Source organism: Onychomys torridus, chromosome X, assembly GCF_903995425.1.
Source record: "Onychomys torridus chromosome X, mOncTor1.1, whole genome shotgun sequence".
Lineage (NCBI taxonomy): Eukaryota > Metazoa > Chordata > Mammalia > Rodentia > Cricetidae > Onychomys > Onychomys torridus.
The window spans coordinates 27,581,436-27,595,685 of NC_050466.1; positions in this window are offsets into that span (position 1 = coordinate 27,581,436).

Here is a 14,250-nt window from a genome sequence, read left to right on the forward strand (position 1 = left end):
ACTGTACCCCTGTGTGAATACTTTGCCTTTGGAAGCACATGTGTCAAGACTGCTGCTGCATTTAGGATCAAAGGAAATCCAAAAGGCAGCATCTCTCACCATCCACAACATTATTCAGGACAAAATCAGCATTTACTTGATGCTTATGATAAAGTAGAATGAGCTATATGACAGTAATGATGCCTAACTCTAATTTGCTTCTGACAACAATATCTTGTTTATTTTTCACACATACAAAATGCATGATAGGTCCAAGTGACTCTACATGGCTGCTGTTTTCCATGTGATGGCTAATTATCAGGCTTCCATGTCAACACCTGACTCCACAGTCTTGTTATCAGTAGAAGAAAGGGCTTGAGAGAGATTTAACAACTAAATGAAACCATGCTGAAGAGATACATGTCACACACATATGTTATTGTCTAAAGTATAACAGAGATGCCTAACTTTAAGGAAAAGTACCATCTATCTATGAGTTCAAAACTAGATTATGAGGATAAGTAGTAATTATGACAGCATTGTCAATCTTTGTAGCAATATAAATGATCAGTTACTAAACATACTCAGAACTATTTGGAGCCAGTTCATCATTAGAAGTAGTCAGAAAAAGTGAGGCATTGTGACTATACAACTTATCCAATCATGAGTTTTGTTTTCAGGTCTCATGTATGCTGGATAACAGAGTTAATCATCATGTCATTTGTCTTATACAAATTCTGTTGTTGTTGTTGTTGTTGTTGTTGTTGTTGTTGTTGTTGTTGTTATGAGACAGGGTTTCTCGGTGCTGTTTTGGTGCCTATTCTCAATCTCGCTGGCCTTGAACTCACAGCGATCTGCCTGGCTCTGCCTACCCAGTGCTAGGATTAAACACATGCGCCACTGCCACCAGGCACCTTATACAAGTTGTTAAAGGCTCAACACAAGAATATTTCCTTAAACAAAATTTTCCACGATCCTTAGTCCACATACTCTGTTCTGTTTTTATAATACTTACCATTTTCAATTTTTAAGACAAAGATAGTAATATATTAACAATTCTGAGTTAACCTTGGTAAGTTCCATGAGGTAAATATTAATATACTTATATTGAAGATGAGGAATACAGGCTTCATAGGTAGACTGGACAAAATAATCTCCTTATAGCATAGATTATAATTAGGTTGATTTCAAAATGTTTGGCATGTACAACTTTCACATTTTGTGTGGTGTGTGTGTGTGTGTGTGTGTGTACTATGTTGTGGGTATGTAGTGTGTGGTGTATGTATTTGTTATATTTGAGACAGAGACTCTCAACCTGAAGCTCATCAATCTGGCTAGACTGCCTTATCAATGGGCTTCAGGGATCAACCTGTCCATCCAATGTACATGTTTTAGGGTTACAGGTGCACATGTTTCTTTGTCTGGCTTTGTAAAAATTAGAAAGTTTTTAGTCTTTGAAAATGTCATACATGCATACAATAATCTTGGTCATATCCACCTCTCTTTTCATCCTACCAACTCTCCTGGGCCCCTGCCTTCAATACATGTTCTGTGTGTGTGTGTGTGTGTGTGTGTGTGTGTGTGTGTGTGTGTGTCTGTCTGTCTGTCTCTCTCTCTCTCTCTGTCTCTCTCTCTCTCTCACACATGTCCTCCTTTTTAATATAAATAACCCATTGAGTCGAATTAGTTCTGCCCATATGTGTGTGGGTATGGAATTATCCAAAAGGGCATGGGCAACCTAACTACCAAAGGCCAGATATCCTTCAAACAAATGGCTATCCCTCTCTTATTAGCTACTAATTGAAAATAGTTTCTAATCTAGGGCTGGACCTTTAATAGTCTTTTCCTACTTCCATAGTTGAACTTTTAGCTGGCTTCATCATCTACATGTCTGGCTTTTTTACATGGTGCTAAGGATCCAAACACAGGTCTTCATACCATACCTGTGAAATATGCACTTTACCATTCAAGTCATCTCTCTAAACATACACAGTTCTTGATTTACTAGTAGTTCTAAGATGTGTGGTCAGCTTCTCATCCAAATCCTGTGATTATACAGCCTGTATCTACGAATGATCTACTACTACAAGCTCCAATAATTCTTTTTCTGTTTTCCCCCCTCAGTACTCTAGATGGTCCCAAGAGTTAATGGTCTCAAAAACAGACCTGGGAACAATTGAATGGAATTTAAAGAGAAAATACCCATATTCTTCAAATGAGATGATTTTGAAGCATGATTCACAGAGGCCCAGAGGTTCACAGTTACACTGAATCCCTGTTATCTGGGTTATTTCATGCAGATCTTAGCATATAGTGTACTGTCTTCCTTCCCTTTTCTCTTTCAAGTGTATAGTCTTCTATATGTTTATACCAACATCAATACTCAAACTGTCTTAGCTCAAATCCTTAAGTCAGGGTCTGACAACAAGGAGACAATCAAGCCTGGGAGTGACCTTAGTCTGAGGAAAGTCCAAATATATGGAACTTCTTCTGGTATTTCCTTCCCAAGACTGTAAATATTCAGCACCAGGAGATCAGAGTAGCTCACTCACAATTACTCAACATTATTGGGGTCATTAGGATATGAAACTTCATCATTTTGATTTTTGTTCTATGTCTGAAAATACAAAAATTATGATATTTTCAGTCTTTTTTAATTGGAATTAGAAGTCTTTAGGAGAGAACCTATGGCATATTATGATTTAATAGATGAAGAAGCATAAACCTACAACATAATTTTATTTTTCTAGGGATTTTGAGAACCAGAAAAGTCTCTCCTTCAAATCAAAGTTTACAATTTGAAAAACAGAATAGCAGAATATATCCTATTTTTTCCTGCTACACCAGGCTTATGTAAAATGTTTGAACTTAGAGATTTACCTGCACCAAAAATAAATGCCCAGAAACCTTAACAGTGGTGTATCACAATGCCCTTGGTTCTCCAATCAAGTCTTAAGCTCAAAGGGATATTTTGATTTGGGGATAGAAGGATATTAAAGGTATTCAGACTTTTAGATCTAAGTGAAAATTAAAAGGATCACTATGGATTTTTCGTGACAGCAACTGAAAACTCTGATCCAGGTTTTTTTTTTTTTTTTTTTTGCTCTTTAACAAACATCCACAAATATACACCCTTCTCTCAAAAGAATAAACATCCAAGTTCTGAAAGGACAGAAGAATGTCTTTCTTCCCTAAAAATGTTAACAAACAAAATAGTAAAGAAGAAAATAAGACCTCTCTGATGTGAATTTTGTTAATTATGTAGGAAATTATAATGTAAGGTAATAATTACACATTGTTTCACAACATGTTAATTTAGAAAGCCTAATATGTACACACAGACAAAGACACACACACACACACACACACACACACACACACACACACACACACACCCCTCTCTTCAAACTTGGCATGACTTTATGTCTTTAACAACTCTAATTGTGAAAATCATTACTACAAAGATGGATGTTCTAAGGTTCTAAATCAATCATAAACTATTCACGTACTGTCTTCAGCTAATAAATCTGTAAAATAGTCTTGTTTCATTCATTCCCTTCCCATTCTCAGTTTTCATTATGGAAGCTTTTATGATTGCATATTTACTCAAGACACATTGTAACCTACATTAAAGTGTTGATTAAATTCAGTTGGCTATATTAGCCAACTCAACTAAATTATGTCTAATGAATGTGTTCTATGTATATGGCACTGTAAAAAGCAGTGAGAAAAATTTAAAGAAGTTCAACTGTGCTTCAACCTGTAACTTTAGCTGCTAAAATAAGCTGGTAAGAAGAGTAATCACAAAATGGATGGAAGACTGCATGGTGCTTTAGATCTGAGGTCTGAATAAGGTAGGGCATATATGTCTAGTGGCTTTAGTCAAGAGTGGATTTTGAAACATGAAATGTGTCTGGCTTTATTAACAAAACAAGAAAGAAATGGACTGCCTATTGTTATGAAAGACTGGAGAAAAGCACTAAGATGGTAAACTGAAAATCATCTAATTTGCTAGGCGGTGGTGGTGCATTCAAGAGGCAGAGGCAGGTGGATCTCTGTGAGTTTGAGGCCAGTCAGGTCTACAGAGTGAGTTCCAGAAGAACTAAGGGTATTACACAATGAAACCCTGTCTCGAGAAACCCAAAACAAAACAAAACAAAACAAAAAGCTAGCTATTTAGCTATTTTACTACAGGAGATTGTTGCTGATAAAAATAGACTAAGATTAGAATCTTTTTATATCAATAAGGAATTGATGCTTATTAATCCCTATTCAAAATAAATTCAGTATACAAGTTTCATGAATTGGTCCTATTTCATTCTTACTACCATATCTTTCTAGATTATTGTTTCCCTTCAATTTTATCCATACATCAAGGTCTAACTCAAATTCAACTACTTCACAGAGCCTCCATTAATTATCTATTTTCCACATTCAGTAGGTATGAGCTGTTGATTAGTGCTATGTTTTGGGAAATAGGAGCAGATATTAAAGGTGAATTATAAGGGAGGACCTAGAAAGGGATGGAGTCAGAGAGAAGTATAAGTTTTCTGTTGGAATTGTGCTCATTTGGCATGAAATCGCTTAAATGAGTGTAGAGAAGTGACTCAATCAGCAGTACAAAACAACAGTTTAGACCAAGAATATAATGTAATAGGTATTTAGTTTGTGTTACTGCTCCCCAAATAATATTTAAAATTTTCTGCTATTTCCTAATGACTGGACTTTGTAGGCAATTAGTATATATTTTCTAGAAAAAGTAAAGTTTAAAGTCATAATTGAATTGTGGACATATTAGTTGTGAAATCACCATGTTATCTAGGTTTATAATGATTTCCAATGGATAGATGATTTAAATAATATTTAAAATTTCATTTTTGTAGCCATTTTTGCTCTGGTTGTAACCATATAACCTCTGTGTGTAAGACTGTCAGGATTGAAAATATGGAGCTAAGGACAGGTCCCGGTTCCACAGCCTGGATGCCTCCCAAACAGTTCAAGCTATTCAGTTGTCTCATTTATTCAGAGGTCCTGCTCTAGCTGGGGGCTCCACAGCCTTTGGTTCATAATTCATGTGTTTCCATTCGTTTGGCTATTTGTCCCTGTGCTTTTTCCAATCTTGGGCTCAAGAATTCATGCTCTTACAGTCCCTCCTCTTTCTCACCTTAGTGCATGAGCTGGCTGTTTGGAACCTGGGGCTTATGCAGGTATACTTTGCTCAGCTTGGGAGGAGGGGACTGGACCTGCCTATACTGAATCCACCATGTTTAAATGAATCCCCAGGGGAGTCTTGGCCATGGAGGAGATGGGAATGGAGGGGAAGGGAAAGAGGAAGGTGGGGGTGGGAGCAGGAGGGGGGAGGACAGGGGAACCCATGGGTGATGTGTAAAATTAAAACACAAATATAATAATAAAAAATATGTATATATCAAAAAAAAAAGAAAATGTGGAACTAATCATGCCATTAGTTCTCCTTATGGGAATTAGCAATCTAATGTAAGAGAAGGCAATATTATGAGGATACCATTGTACTTTCTGTAAGTGGCTTTATATAGATACTAGTGCTTATCCATCCATTGTTGAATCTAGTTTGAAGAAAGAAAAGGTATAGCAAACTTCTAATTGTGGTTATGGAAAAGAGATATAAAGAAGGAGAAGCTGATCTAATCAAAATCCAGACAGGAAAGTGTGGCATTGAATATGGGGTATACAGCTGGCTGTGGGAGAGAGAGCTAAAAGAGAGGCAACACAGTAATTTAAAAATAAGAGGTCAAGGAGATTAGAGTTTCTTGGCATTAATGTAACTCAAAACACTTAGCCTGGTCCAAATTCAAAGCCAATTATGAGCATAACATGGAAACTGTATCAATTACATGACATCTCATCATAGGAGTAAGATAAGCTAAAATAACTTTTTTAGTGTCTTCAAACTCCAGTTTATTGTGGTCCTGTGGCATAGCTTTCACATTTCCAAGTACCTACCAGCAACATTAACTGGACCAGGGATTGAAAACAAAATACAAAAATGCCATCACTTAAAAACATTCACCTATTTCCTGGAGAGAGCATGGAAAAGAGAGGGATAATTAGAAGTTACACAACATCTGAAAAACCCCTGTTTATGTCCTTGGCCAGCCTATCCCCTAGAGTCAGGAAATCAATTTTAAATACTCCTTGCACATCAACTCCTGAAAGCTCACCACCAACTTCTGAACATGTTCCTTCACATAAAGTTGTGAAATCTTGGACAATTGTAGTTGGAGTTTTCCTGCCTGGCCCACAGTCAGGATAAATCTCTCTTACCCGCCAGTCCCACAGTCGCTCAGACCCAACCAAGAAAGCACACAGAAACTTACATTGTTTACAAACAGTATGGCCGTGGCAGACTTCTTGTTATCTACTTCTTCTCTCTTAAATTAACCCATTTCTGTTAGTCTATACTTTGCCACATGGCTTGTGGCTTACCAGTGTCTTTACATGTTGCTTCTCATGGCAGCGGCTGGCGGTGTCTCTCTCCAGCCTTCTACTTCCCAGAATTCTCTTTTCTCTTGTCCCGCCTATACTTCCTGCCTGGCCACTGGCCAATCAGAACTTTATTTACACAGAGCGATATCCATAGCACTTTCCCTTTTCTTTTTTTTTTAAAGGAAGGTTTTAACTTTTACATAGTACAATTACATATAACAAAACAATTATCAAGCAAGAATTACAGTTACATTATTAAAGAAGATATCCTATCTTATATTGGTGAGTCTAAGGTTTTATATCTAACTTATCTTTTATCATAACTAAGCAAAATTATAACTATCTAGTCTTCAACCACATCAAAGACCTCAGAAGGATATAATATTACCTGAGAACCGGGAGAAGGATGCAAGCAACTTTCAGGAGTCTTGCAGGGTAGACAGAGACAGCTGGCAGCCTGGACAGTCACCTAATGTTCCTTTGTAAAGTTGGGGCATTTGTCTTCAGCCCACAGGGCTAGAGTCTCTCGATCACTTCTCTCAGTGTCCTGTAGAATGTCTGGCAGTTTCCTCTGTGAAGCAGGAACCTGAAGGACCATTTTGCCAAGCAAAGTTCAGTGGTCACCTTTCTATGGGTCCTGCATGTCCAGTTGATCAAGCAGTCCAGGCAAGAACAGTTTCTCGCCCAAATGGCTATTTTTGCCAAGGTGAAGATAAGATATGAAGTGTCTTCAATGCCCATCTTTCTCTCTGAAGTAAATTGGTGCTGCCAGAAGCAGACATGTCTCACTGTCCAGAAAGTCTAAATTTTAAAAGTATTTTAAATGCCATATTCTGTAGGTCTTAGAAGTATTTGAAGATTACCTATCTATCTCAAATATCTCTATGTATATCTAGAAGACTTAACTAACATGGCTATGAGTATGATTATCATAGATGACTAATTATTAATCTATTTTTAATTATCCATTTCAATTTAAAATGAGCTGTACAAACATAACACCTTAAACAGGAGTAGAAATATACACACAGTATAACAAAATTAACTTTAAGTTTGTATCAATAGACTAAAATCTATACCAATGTAAAACATTTTAAATGAGTTGTTGCTCTTTTAGAAGTAAGTTCATTAATCTACCCTTTCATCCTATTATATCTATATCATATTCCCCTTTCTTATTTAGAAAGAGATCTCATTTATAATCAACCTGCTTTAAAGAAAAATATTGGTTTTTCTCTGTCCCACACCAGAGGGCTCTTCTGATTTGGGACACAAGAATCTCTTAACCTTTTCTTTTAGCAATATGTCTGGGTTTAGAGAAGGAGTGAGCCAATTCCATCTCCAAAGCCAGCTTGATAATTTTGGGAATGTGGGCGTAGTTTCTCTTACTACTTCCTGCTGGAGGGGGTGCTGTATCTTATGGGGACACAAAGAAAATTTTAGGATTATGGAGTAGTCCGTGAGGGTAAACCTCTGAGCCAGTTGCCTTGAAACCATTCTGGATGTTGGATCATCTGGGCCATGGTGTCATCGGAGACCTTTCAGGTGGTCTTGGCTGATCAAACCTGATGTATCTTAATCTGGAACAAATCCATAGCCTCTGGCTTTCTGTGGAAACAAAAGCAGAGACTCTTTTCCAAAGCAACATATCCTTATTTCCAAATTTTGAAGTCAAGGTACCTTTAAAATTTACATACTTGTTTAACTCAACAGCTTTTACGATCAAATCTTTTTCTGCAGTTAAAAATCCCAAAGACAACACAAACCAGATTCTCTGTGTAATATCCATCTTTGTAAGACTGAAATGCCACTGTGGCTGCTGGCTCTGCCCACTTCAGCTTCCCAACATGGTGGTGGTACAGTTTACCACCAGCTCTGGGTCTAGAAGCAGTTCTATCAAAGCAGTATATAGCCCAGAAACTTTTTTTTTTAACTTGCAAAGGCTAAATCCACCATGCAGCAGAGTAAAGTGCTGCTTGTAGACTCCTCATTCCAGCCATACTATAGGTCAGACGCACAGGCCAGGAACCTGCCATAGTAGCTCAAACCAGCAGGCTGCCGCTAACTTGAGAGAGACAACTAGGAAGTTCTTTTTAGCTCTATTTTAGAATCTTTTTTTGTCAGGTTTTAGGTGGAAATTCTTTCCAACACATTGGGCGCCATTTGTAGTTGGAGTTTTCCTGCCTGGCCCACAGTCAGGACAAATCTCTCTTACCCGCCAGTCCCACAGTCGCTCAGACCCAACCAAGAAAGCACACAGAAACTTACATTGTTTACAAACAGTATGGCCGTGGCAGACTTCTTGTTATCTACTCTTCTTCTCTCTTAAATTAACCCATTTCTGTTAGTCTATACTTTGCCACATGGCTTGTGGCTTACCAGTGTCTTTACATGTTGCTTCTCATGGCAGAGGCTGGCGGTGTCTCTCTCCAGCCTTCTACTTCCCAGAATTCTCTTTTCTCTTGTCCCGCCTATACTTCCTGCCTGGCCACTGGCCAATCAGAACTTTATTTACACAGAGCGATATCCACAGCAGACAATCTTCATATCCACAAGGGGCCAAGGAAGCTAAAGCATAGAAGCTGTAGAAGTTTCACAGTGTGTTGCTGGGGCTCTTTCAGTTTTTCGCTTTCATGCAATAATCCTTTCTTTCTTCTATTAGATTTACTTGTTTATTAGAAAATGCCAAGTGAGACCTCTGGAAGTTGATGATCTGGTCTACAGTAATTATACAAGCAAAAGCAATGGAGAATAAAGGAGGATCTTATTGGAAAGATATTTCACATCAGGTAACTACCTAAAATTCACCCTGCAAATTTTGGTTCTTCTGGTAAGAACTAGTTGCCTGCAGCAGAGTAGATGGAGGAGGAACATGTTCCCCTAAGTTGGAACACTGACACTGAGAAAGACTCCCTTTTCTCTAGATCTCTATATACCCATCAAGTTGAGTTTGACAACTAGATGTTATTGTGTATGTGTGCACATGCATGCATGTATGTGAATGAGCTCTTATGCATATTAGAACAAGTGTAACAATGCTAATAGGTGTTTGGAACAATGGAGTAAAAGAAATAAAGGGCAAGGTATCTCTCTGAGATCAATTTGGCTTCAGTTTTCTCAAATACTGATGCCAAACTTGAGTTTAAATGGCCCATAAGCATTCTAAGCTTATTCTTTATAATGAAACTGCTCAGCAGATGGTCTCAAATAGAGTAATATGCATAACCTTTCACTAGGCTGTTATCTGCTAAAAACACTGGCTGTTGCCATAGTGGATGGGTCATACAGTCACCTGGCATCATATTCCCAGCATTCACATTTGATCAAAAATAGCAAAAAGCTTACCTCATCATTCAGAACAACAAAAACAAAATGTATACCAATATTCCATTAATCTTCTTCACAAATCGATTTGTTTTTCTGCACCCCAAAACTGGAAATATAGACCATAATATGAAAACAGATTACAGTATCAGTTAAAGGTGAAATGACATGGGAATACATTTTGCTTATATATCTGTTCTCCAGTTTGATTGATAGTACCCTCATCCATTCTCCAAATTATTCCAGTTTGAACCAAGAATAATATGGTTACAGGACACAAAGAGATTCCTTGGGTCAGCTGTTTGTCTGAGGTTTTGTAATGTAATCAGTATTTGGACTTCTGTTGGTGTACCCACCACTAGTTATTTTCAAGGCCATGTAACGTCAAATGAAAGTGAATAGTGATTTTTAAGTGTATGAAACTGCATTAAATATCTGCAGGGCACCTCCATAGCTTGAAACTTGTCCCTTATGTGATTATTATTTTTCTGTATCTCGTTAGGCACATTTTGCACATGACCTTGGAAGCCAAAGTATGTTCTAAAATAACCAGTATCCCACCATAACTCTATACCAGCAACCTTTACTAAAATAAATTTCCCTTTTCCAGGTCTGCCCTTAGGGCCAGGTGTTTTTAAGGTTATATTAGTTGTTTAAGTATCTCCACAGTTCAATGGACCTGATGAACTGGGATGTAGAAAACCACCCTACTGATAAGCCCATACACCTGAGGTTGAAATGAGGGACATGCTGTTAGTGAATGGGTGATAGACTGGCATTCAAATCTACTTATAGGGCCATCCTGTGCATAGGGAGGCACTGTCCACACATTTTCCTCTTAACTGCCCTTGCACTCCTCAGGGCATGGGTGATATACATTTGTTTTAATTACCTTGATAGCTTCAGAGTATTTCTCTTAAATGGCTAGCAGTTAACTCCTGGGCACATAAAAGATCCTCTCAAGCATCTCCTGGAGACACTAAACTGCTCTGGAAGTAGGAAACAATAAGATCAAAGAGGACTCGAGTGCCTGCCTGGAATGGAGGAAGGAAAACAATTAAAGCCAGGAGGGTTCTCTAAAGTCATTGTGATCAGGATGCAGATTCCAAAGCCTGGTGTTTTAGGGCTTCCAATTCCTTAAGTTTGAGATGACACATATGATTTGTAAGTGATTCTAATGTCTTTGTCATCTCAGAACCTCTCCTAAAGGTGAGCTATACTACTGATAGAGCTTTAATTCAGAAAACTCAGCAAAAGAAGGAAGTGGCAAAGTGGCTTGAGTTCACTGTAACGGAAGGTAAACTACCTGGAGAATAAGCAGCCTAAGCAATGGTGGTCCAAATTTGGCAGACAAAACAACCAAAGGAACCTGGCAAAAGCTTCATACACCACATTAAGTCTCTATAAAGGACTACTTCGGGGGAGATTAATTCCCTACTCTAATTTCTTCACCTGCAGTGTGGCAGTGAAGACAGAGTGCAGGGCACAGTGCTCGGCACACAGCCCACAGCCAGTAATAGACCAACTGGTGTGCAGAATTCACACAGGGAGCATCATCAACAGACACCTGAGGGCCGGCAGAGGCTATGAGTCAGGCTTTATGAATACACAAGTCTCCAACTTTGAATAGGACCATTGGGATAGAAGAGGAAATAAGTGCACTACTGGTCCACATCCCTATTATGTTCATTTTAAAGGCTGTTATTTTGGGAAATCGCATTGATTTTTTTTTTTCACATTTTCTGGCACCTCACTCAAATCCTTTACTTTCTTTTCCTTACCTACTTATTACACACACAGTGCAAGTGGGCAGAATACATTTCGTAAGTCGAGTGTTTGTCTCACATACAAAGCTTTATTGGCACTGACACCACAGAGATGAAATAAGTAGCACTAAATGCATTCTGTAAGAAAGAGTTCTTCTGACCAAGGGTACACATGGGAAAACAATCTTTTACAAAGACCCCAGAAACTCTGAAGAATAATGAAATACATAAACACAATAAAACTGGGGAAGTGAGGTTCGAAGAAACCAAACTGATGGGTATATGATCTGAAATTTAAAAGACCTGATTTTGAGTCCAGACTTAACCAACCATGTTGAAGCTGTTAGAGTATGATGCAGACATTCAGTTCATATAAGTTATCAAATCTATAAATTAATAATGGGCCCAAAGAGACAGCTTACTAATTAAGAATGAGTGTTGCTCTTGGGTTTGGGTTCCAGCATCCACATCAGGCAGCTCACAACTGCTTGTAACTCTTGTTCCAGGAGATCCAACATCCTCTTCCTGCCTCCATGGGCTCTTGTACATACATACATTATGCACGCACACACATAAATTCTTTCTCCTCCCCTCTATTCCCATCTCCTCCAGGGCCAAGACTCCCCTGGGGATTCAATTCAACCTGGTGGATTCAGTACAGGCAGGTCCAGTCCCCTCTTTCCAGGCTGAGCAAAATGTCCCTGTGTAAGCTCAAGGTTCCAAACAGCCAGCTCATGCACTAAGGACAGGTCTGGGTCCCACTGCCTGGGTGCCTCCCAAACAGTTCAAGCTATTCAATTGTCTCACTTATCCAGAGGGCCTGGACACATAGATTTTTAAAAACACAGATGGCAATAATACTTCTCTCTTTGACAGATTTATTCTGAGGATGGATGAAAATAGCTTCACATGAAGAATGTAGCTTAATGTCTAGCATATAATAACTTCCAAACACAAAAATTCATCACCAGGTACAATGAGACGAATCTGGGGATAAGATAGCTTGCTGCCAGGCCTGAAAACCTAAGTTCATAGACATGCATTGTAGAAGGAGAGAAGTGATTTCTACAAGTTATCTTCTGACCTTCACATGCATGCTATAGAGCATTCACATCCATGCACATACACACAAAAATAAATAAATGAACAAGGTACACTGATTTTTGAATACTCATAACCACATTCATCACTTCACAATTTATAGTAATGTGAAGAGATCATGTTTGCCATGATAAAGAGAAATAGCCTAACCTCTACCCTGTCCATGTTGCCTTGGTGATAGAGGAATGTGGCTAGGGATTCTGTACTAATACTAATTATATATAAATATCTCAAGAGTTTATTATTATTATTATTATTATTATTATTATTATTATTATTATTGCCAGCACCTAGAAGCTCTGATTGTTTTTGTTTTGTTGTTGTTCTTTTTTTTAAATAGCTGGTACCAATACCACATTACATGTGAAATAATGGTGGTGATTTGTAAAGCGTTTTCACAGATAAAGCCCTCATTGCCACTGTGCAAAAGACAAATAATTTTCTCTACAACTTGATTGAGGAAACCAAAGGTAAGGAAAGAAAATGGGTGTTCATGGTACATCTAACATCTGCCAGACAGACAAAATTAATATACATGGAAAGCAGGTATAATCTTCTCCCTACTGCAGACGAGGAAACAAAATAGCCAATCACATTGCTTGTAAGTAGAAGATAAACAGTTTTAAGGCAATAGTATTTCAATTCAAATTATGTATTCACTTTACAAATGCATACTATACAGCCCAGAAAGATATACCATTAGGCATGAGACCAGTATCTCCTACTAAAAAAATAGTGTTTCTAAAATATTGATTTACAGGCAAACTACCCATGGATCTTATTGAAATGTACACTGTGATTCATTAGGGTACAAATGAGGCCATCACTATATTTATAGTGAATTCCTCAGTGATTTCTAGGTATTGGTATTTATTCTGCAGACCTCACTTTAGATAGAAAGTTCTTAAATTACAACAGCTATCAGATAAAAGTAATACATTACTCTTTCCCAATTTTCAACAAATAGGAAAATAAAAGAATATAGCCATATCTACCAGGGTTATTTCTTTATTCATGGGTACAGACATTGTATTAATTACTCTGTTATTGTTATGACAAAACACCATGACCAAGGCAACTGATAGAAGATGTTACCAGGAATTCAACAGAGATGACCATGCAGACAGGGTTTCCAGTCAACTGAAAGTCTTTATTCCAGTCAGCTGGAAGCACACCCAAGTTTTCAGGATCCTAGGTATGGCCCCGAATGTCCAGGATATTGCGTTTTTAAAGGCAGAAACCATGTCCTGGTATCTCACAGGTTGCTGCAAGGGAGCACTTTGAAGCAAACAGTTTTAACAGAGGCTAAGATAAGGGGTCAGCTGGAGAGGGTTGCATATATCCAAACAAAGAGGCTGTTTAACAGGATTTAAGACAAGTTAGCCAGGACATTCTGACCTTTGGTTCTTAGAAGAGAGTTGGGTACTTTACATTCTCCATCAAGCCCCCATAGCAATTCCTCCAGCAAGGCCACACCACCTAAGCCCCCCACCTCCAAACACAGAGAAGTTTCCAACTGGTCTAAGTTCCCATCCTGACAAACTGGGCAATCATTTTGGACTATGGCTTGGGAAGATGGTTGCTCTCTAAGTTTAATAAGCCTTCAGCAGAAGTT